This window comes from Prionailurus bengalensis, chromosome B4 (assembly GCF_016509475.1).
Source record: "Prionailurus bengalensis isolate Pbe53 chromosome B4, Fcat_Pben_1.1_paternal_pri, whole genome shotgun sequence".
Lineage (NCBI taxonomy): Eukaryota > Metazoa > Chordata > Mammalia > Carnivora > Felidae > Prionailurus > Prionailurus bengalensis.
In genome coordinates, this window is record NC_057358.1 from 39,690,946 (window position 1) to 39,699,744 (window position 8,799).

Below are 8,799 nucleotides of genomic sequence, written 5' to 3' on the forward strand. Positions count from 1 at the left end.
TCAGGTAGGCCCAGGGCATACCATGGTTCACGCTTCTCACTTGACTTCTTTCTTCCCCTGCAGTACACTCCTCAGAAGAGCGTACATTTGAAGTTCAGAATGCAAAAAGCTCCCATAGCACCTCTGGTGCTGATTCTAGTTAGGTCAATTAAAAGAATAGACTCGTTAGTCATAGTTGGCCACAAATTAGAACAATAACCAAACTTCTGTGGGTGATTTTGCTGGGTTTCACTTCCTGGTCAGCCAACCCCTCTGATACTGTTCATTTGTTTGGGCTGCCCTCCTTTGCTTGTCCTCTTGTACTTCTTCCTGAGACCAGTGCCAAAGTTTCTCTTTAATCTTCCTTGACTCCTAGGAATCTTGTTTGCTTAATCTGGGTTGCCTGGCATTGCTCCTCAGCTCCAAATCAAAATGCCAACTGCCCGTGAAGGAAATGTCCGGTGGGCCTCCATTAAATAAATCACGACCAGGCAGCAAGCACTTTTTCTGATCCTTCTGCATGCATGAAGTCAAACTGCTTTCTTTTTCTCCATTGCTTATCTCCTCCTCTCCAGGCTCTATGGTTTTCTGTCTCTTAGGGAAGATAGCCTTTTTACTCTTCTCATATTGTTCCCAGGAAGGTCCACTTGGATCCTGGTGACTTGTTCCCACAGGACAGTTTATGTCCATGTCTAGCACATGCATATTGTGTCCTCAGCTGAAATAATACTGTCCTAAGTCCCACCATTAAAGATTTTCACCCATTCAACTAGTGACAAAAGGTAAGGGAACATGCAGCCCCTGCAGTCAGTCTGGATTCAGCCTGGGCTTCAACTCTCCCCAGCTGTGTGAACTGGGAGCGTTCAGCCCTTTCTGGGTTGTCATTGTTCCCTCACTCAACTGTGTAAATAGGTTGTGGTGAAGATTCCTTGAGAGCGTACAGATAAATCGCATATTACAGTCATGGCAGAAAGCAGATGATATCAGCTGCTGGATAACTTAGCCTTCTGGGTACTCTTGTGCTAGATGATGGGAATATAAGGATGCTTTCCACTCAATGAATTCATAGTTTAGTAGCAGGAAACAGACATAGAAGTAGTAATTATTGTGCCTCGATATTGATTTTTAGGTTTCTAGGAGGGCAGTTTATCAGTATAGAAATTTTCAAATTATAATTTATTGAAATAACCATAATTTAAATTTTTTTATATTCAACCCACAGTTCTAATTTTAAATTTATTGAATTTCACAATTTATTTTAAGGGGTTCTTACAATTTAGTTACTTAAATTTCCGTGGATAGTTAAATTCATTTAAAAAAATAATTTAAGGGGTACCTGGGTGGCTTAGTCAGTTAAGCATTTGACTCTTGATTTCAGTTTAGGTTTTGATTCACGGTTCATGAGATTGAGCCCCATGTCAGCCTCTGTGCTGACAGCATGGAACCTGCTTGGGATTCTCTCTATGCCCCTCCCCATTCACTCTGTCTCTCTCAAAATAAATTAATTTTAAAAAATTAAATAAAAATAATTTAGTAATTTAATAAATTATTTTTTTCTGTTAAGTTTTATAACTTAAGTTTTGCAATATACAAAACCTTTCCATGTACTTGAACAAATCTAGTAAAGCTAATAATTATATAACTAATATTAAAGTCTGGTAATCATGATACTGTTTATAAACTTTGCAAAATTCTCGTACCTTTCAACTTGAAAACCAAACTCTAAATTAATAAAATATGCATTTGAAACTGGAATCATAAGATGAATCTTAGACTCTAAAATGCTAAATCCTTAAATATTATAAATACTTTCCATACCAAATATGCCCAGACTATTCCCAAATTAGACCTAGAATATTAATCAAGGTTTGAATTACCTCATTCTGTATATTTAGTTTTAAGTCTTTTACAGGTGGAAGACCTTTAGCAACTAAGGAGGCAATTATACCATCCCAAGCTTTTTGGAATTCCTTTCTCAGTGCATGGAGATTGCAGGTGACTAGGGATGGTGCCCTGGGCATAAAATCTGGGCCACTCATATCCAGGTTGGTTCTTTTCATGGTAAAGAAGGATGAGCTGAGTGTTAATTTATAGGAGCTTTATGTTGTTGTTGTTGTTGTTGTTGTTGTTTTTGTTGTTGAGACTTCAAATCATGCTCTCACAGGGGTGCACTTAGAACCCATGTTCTCTGGATTCAGGTTGCACATGACTTGATTGTCACAGCTGATTTCAGCCCACAAACTATAAACCCATCCTATTTGTCATTACATTGTCATTTATAATTTACCTACACTTAGCATTACACCTCTGTAATGCAACAAATATATTTATCTTCTGATCCTACTGTAAATTCCTTTCATCATGTTCTTCATGACCTTCCTGTACATCTTCCTCAGGTTTGCTTTGCTCTAAGGTCACCTCATATACTTTATCCTAATGACAAATGTGAATTCTATAATGGAAGCATATATGGAGATCTATGTGACAAGCTCTGGGAGTATGAATAAAATGCTGTTTCTGAAAGGGTTGGGAAAATTCCACAGAAAATGGATTTTAAAGCTGCCTTGATAACCAGGAGGACCATGTGAGTGTGTGTGAATTTGTTGTATGTGTGTTTGGGTGAAGAGGAAGCAATCTCTTGGCATAAAGAGAACAGCATGAGCAAATGCACTGGGGCATAGAGAGTAGGTGGTTATCAGTGGGAGGCAGAGTCCATGTGTTGGGAGGGGAAGGGAATGGGGAGTATATCCTTTACCTTGGAGGTTTAGCAGGTAAGCTCTATACAGACTTGGGTTCAAATATGAACTCCAACACTTCTCAACTGGAAATTTGGACAAATTACCTAGTCTCTCTTTCTCAACCTCAATTTCCTGGTCTATAAAAGGGAGATGATGGTGGTAATACCTACAAATATCTACATCATAGGATGGTAGTGAGGAATTAAATGAGATAATACATGTAAAATGTTGAACGTGGCCCATACTAAGCACTAAGTAAAAATTAGCTGTGGTCATTTAAGTAGGAAATACCATGGCTGTCTTAGTCCATGCATTTGTTTCCTGACTTCATAAGTAATGGCTCCCTTTCCTGAGGGAAGGAGTAATCCCTGTTTTCGAAATACTGGAAACAGGGGCTTAGAGAAGTCCACATTAATGAATTGCCACATTAGTAAGTAGCTAAGCTGGTTTTCTGATCAGCGTCTCTGTGGCTACACAACTGGAGACTTGTTCCAGGAAAGGTTTAAGGATGCTCAAGAGAAATGAACATAGACCGATTTACGTTCTAGAAGGCTATGGAGTGAGTGGGAGATGTAAAGAATGGAAGGCATATTTGAAGAAGCCTCTCTCGTGAAGGAAAGACCTGAGAGAGAATGAGCAAGAGCAAGACTGAAGTTTGAAAGGTGTCAAATAGCAAATTCAGACCTTGGGGGAGATTTTATTTGAAAAGATTTTTGCAAGGAAGGGAAAGAGACTATTATAATCAGAGAGAGACCAAAACTAAGTCTGAGCTCAGCTCTGCTGAAGCAGAATGGGGGAGGGTTCTTAAGAGCTGGGGTGAGCTGGAGGACAAGTCCTGGGGGTCATTAGGCCATCTGGATTCTGTGAGGCCTGGGATGAAAGGTCATGGGTCATCTGTGTTTGTCTATTGGCTTTATGCAAAGGAAAAATAAACTGTTCATAACTGTATGAGAGGAGGTAATGCTACAGATTGGAGCAAGGTGCCCAACTTAGGCTCCTACTCCCCTACAGAGACTGGCACCTAGGGCTGCTGTCACCTTGATGATTGCATTTCAAAGGGATGGCTGTCAGGTCCTTGAGGAAGACACTCCTGGCTTATAAAATTGACAAAAGCCTTTTTTAAATATTAGGTACGTCTCAAAGGGAAATGAAAGACTTCACAAGGTTTCTAAAGAAAATGCTCTATGGGAGGTCAGGGGCCTAGAGTCAGGAAAAATCTTGTCCAAAGTTTAGTCATGCTGAGAGAGCGGTAAGAACCTCTTGATCAGGAGGTACACAGATGTAAGTCCCTCACGTGCTGGGGTGACACCCCAGAATCTGTGGTGCCTGGTCCTGGGGAAAGTGGAAGGGATGGAAGTCCGAGCACAGGTGGGGGATTAGCCTCAAACACCAGGATAGTGTGTGCTAACCATAATAGTAGTACAAAAGTGTACATTCAATAAAACCTATTCCCAAAGTATCCAAAGTGCAATGTCAATTTTTGTCTCTCCACTTTTTAAGAAAATCTCGACACTAGAATGTAAACACATGAGGCTGGGACTTTTTATTTGTCGTGTTCCCTGCAATGTGCCAAACACCTAAAACAGTGCTAGAAATCTAGTCGACACTCAGTAAATACTTAATGAAGTAGAGGGCTTCTCACTTTATTCTTGGGTGAAAACTCCATCTAACTGCAACTTGTTTTCTGGTCTTGTTCACATAATTTTTTTAAGTTTATTTACTTATTCTGAGAGAAACAGAAAAAAGCATGAGTGGAGAAGAGGGAGAGAGGGAGAATCCCAAGGAGGCTCCATGCTGCCAGTATAGAGCCCGACACGGGGCTTGAACTCAGGAAACTGCGAGATCATGATCTGAGTGGAAACCAAGAGTCAGACAACCAACTGAGCCATCCAGGCGCCCCCACATAACAGCAAGTTTAATTTTGTAATAAAATCTCAGGCTTAATTTCATCATGAGGATGCCCAGTCTCAGGTAGTAATTAAAATCCTAGCTTCATAACCTAAATCTTTTCTCTGTCCCTCCGCTGGGGTCCAGGAAGATGGTGTGGTTGGCTTTCACTCATCATCATCCTCACTTAATCAACAGATTTTCTTTCTCCCAGGACTGGGCCAAGGGTGAGGGAGTCGCGGGAGCCGGTGGGAGGGTGGGGGGAAGGCACAGTCTTATGGGGCAAGGGTCTTCGCTGGCAGATAGATGTCTGGGCCTTCTTGGCAGCAGATGTTTGAAGCTGAATGTCATGGGGTGCTTTCAGGAAAGTGATGATGGTTTGCAATGGTAATTGAAGCTATGAAAGCAGATGCAGTGGAAGATAAAGTATCACATAATTCAACCACCTGTTAACACAAATTGAAATAGCTACACCTCACTGATAAGGACCCGAATGGCCGAGTAAGGATGAATAATTTATGGAGTTGATATGTGTGTGTGGAGAAGGGTGTCAGTACTAAGAAATGTGAATTAGGGAGTTGTAAGTGTAGGTAGAGATATCAGGTCTAATCTGCACACATTGTAACTGAAGAAGAATGAAAACAAGAGAAATGACGGCTCTGTAGGATCTGGGTAAACACACTTCTGGGGTCAGGCAGTCCATAAATATGACAACTGTGAATGGAAGTGTAAGGGAAAATGTGTACTTCCATGGAAAACTGCACTGTCTGGAGTCCAGGCTGGAGAGAGCTCACCCTGCCTGGCTATCTGCTTCAGATTCTATGGTGGCTGTTTCACAACTCTGTAAGCTGGAGGTAAGTGATAACAATGCAAAGTTAATCTTTGCTTGTAGACACGTGAATTCTGTCCAGCAGAGATTCAGCGGACCTTCTTCCCTAATTGTGCCTCCAACAGCACCTTTATTTCAGTATTCCTGATCTTTGGATGCTCCTTTGAACTGTTGGTAATACCTCACCACTTGACTCATTAATGAATGAGATACAGTCTTTAACATGTATTAACTTCTAATCTATATGAAAGTTGCAACTGTTACCTTTGTTTCAAAATTATCCTTAAACTAAAGGGACTGTACTGATTGGGGCAGTCCCCATTTGCTTTCTCCAGATGACTATTTCCAAACGAGGATGTTGGTCAATGTTACTAGCTCTCCATGGTTTTTCAAGGGAAGCTGAAAATCTAAATTTTGTGCACGTGCAAAACCTCTTTATGTTTAAATATGGATGACTGAATTTTTTAAAGAGCGAACAAAAATCTGTATGTGCCTCAAAATCTCAGTGGCCCAATCCAGCCCACAGGCTGCCTCATTGGGTCAGGAAAGCAGGAGAAACCTGGATCCAAGGAGTACCATATGCTGGCCTGAAGTAGACCCAGGGCTCCCCCTCACCATCAACCTGTGAAGCAGGTAGCACTCCATGTTACAGGACAGCTGGGAGGAAGCCAGGGGTCTGAGAGCACTTTTCTGCCTGGCACTGTTTTCCCTGCAACCAGGAACAGCAGGTGTTGGAGAAGGAAAGGAAAGCTGATCATGCTTTATAATTTTGCTGGGACCAGCACAAGCCTGAGCTGTGAGATCATCAGGCTCACAAGAAATGTCAGTAGGGAGATCCTTTAACAGAGTGGCCTGGGTGGGTTTTCAAAGAAGCTTTCATAACCCACCACCTTCTCCAAGTGATTTCTTTCAGTGCCAACTAAAGAAGTATTCTTAGGTTCTTTAAACCTAATACCTAGATTGTTTTGAATTACAGAAAACTGGCAGGATCATAGGATGGATAAAAAGCAAAGCTTCTGCACTTTTGAGTTTCCTTAATAAGTGTCATGACCAGAGTGCATAAAGCACTCATTCATTCATCTCAAAAATTACTGACCTACCAAACGTGACCAGCACCATACTAGAGTCTACTTGGCATATCACACACGTGTAAGACTGTCTCTGCCCCTCCTCATTTCACTTACTCTGATACATGTACTCTGATACAGGCAAGACCCTGTGTTAGGCTCACAACCACCCTGAAAGGAAAGTATTATCTCCTTTTTGCAGATAAGGAGAAACAAGGTAGATTTACATAAAGATGCACAGCTAATATCCTAAAAACAAACATGATGATAACATAAATCATCATATAATTCTACATCCAGAGCTCTAAACTTGGGTTATATCGTTGTGGGGCTCATAATCAGACTCTTTAGAATAAACACAAAAAAGCAGAATATTTAAGAGTCTCTTATGGTTTGCCTCCTTCCCTCTCTAACTTTTTTTCCCCCTCCCCTCTCCCATGGTCTTCTGTTAATTTCTCAGGATCCACATAAGAGTGAAAACGTATGGTATCTGGCTTTCTCTGTATGGCTTATTTCACTTAGCATAACACTCTCCAGTTCCATCCATGTTGCTACAAAGGGCCATATTTCATTCTTTTTCATTGCCACATAGTACTCCATTGTGTATATAAACCACAATTTCCTTATCCATTCATCAGTTGATGGACATTTAGGCTCTTTCCATCATTTGGCTATTGTTGAGAGTGCTGCTATAAACATTGGGGTACAAGTGCCCCTATGCATCAGTACTCCTGTATCCCTTGGGTAAATTCCTAGCAGTGCTACTGCTGGGTCACAGGGTAGATCTATTTTTAATTTTTTGAGGAACCTCCACACTGTTATCCAGAGCAGCTGTACCAGTTTGCATTCCCACCAACAGTGCAAGAGGGTTCCCCTTTCTCCACATCTTCTCCAGCATCTAGAGTCTCCTGATTTGTTCATTTTGGCCACTCTGACTGGCATGAGGTGGTATTGATTTGTATTTTGATTTGTATTTCCCTGATGAGGAGTGACGTTGAACATCTTTTCATGTGCCTGTTGGACATCTGATGATCTTGACAGGAAATGGAATTACGGAGCTGAAGGGAATAAACATCTTTAAGGTTCTTGATAACCATTGAGAAATTGGCCTCAAGAAAGCTTGCACAATTTACATACTCGCCAGTGATAGCCCATTTTACCAATGCTGAAAATATTCCTTGTTTTTGAAATGTTTGTGTATTTAATAGGGTATAAAGGATATCTTACTATTTATTCGTGTGCATTGTTTTGATTATAAGAGGGATTATTTTTTCTAAGTTTTTTGATCATTTTACTTCGTTTGTGAACACAATTTGCCTAATTTTTTAAGTTTATTTATTTTGAGAGAGAGGGAGGGAGTGAGAGAGAATCCCAAGCAGGCCTGACAGGTCCCTGTCAGTGCAGAGGGGGCTCAATCTCACACCTGTGAGATCATGACCCAAGCTGAAATCAAGATTCGGACGCTTAACTGACTGAGCTATCTAAGCCTCCCCTCAATTTGCACATTTTAAATTAAGATAAACCTCTCTCTCCCTCTCTCTTTTTTTTTTTGCCAACATGTAACTATATTTTATATAGTAAAGCTATTAACCATAGATTGTACAATGCAAATATTTTTTCCAGCTAATTACTTGACTTTTAACATGTAGAAGTTAAATTTAAAAAAATTTTTTTTTAACATTTATTCATTTTTGAGAGACAGGGAGTTAGTGGGGGAGGGGCAGAGAGAGAAGGAGACACAGAATCCGAAGCAGGCTCCAGGCTCTGAGCTGTCAGCTCAGAGCCCAATGCGGGATTCGAACTCATGAACCACGAGATCATGACCTGAGCTGAAGTCGGACACCCAACCGACTGAGCTACCCTGGCACCCCTTAGAAGTTAAATTTTTATTTTGTCAAATCTTAAATGTTTTCATTTGTGGATTCATCCATAATTCTTCCCTTTCTCAACATCAAGTATCAATACTGAACTAAGTTTTCTTATTTTTTTAATGTTTAACTCTAAAACATCTGAATTTTATTTGCAAAGTATAGAGTAAAGCTATTATGTCCTTTCCCTTTTCTATTATTTACTTTAAAAAATATTTTCTCTAATCCTTTGTGATGCCATCTTTGTCATAGGATAGAGTTTAAATACATGGATTACAGGACCAGCCTGCCTGGTTTCAAATCCCAACTCCAATAATTACTAGCTTGGTGATCTCAGGCAAGTTACTTAACCACTCTGTGCCTCTGTAAAATGGTTATAATAATGTTTACTCATGTAATGGTCCTGAGAATTAAATGGATTAATGTGCATA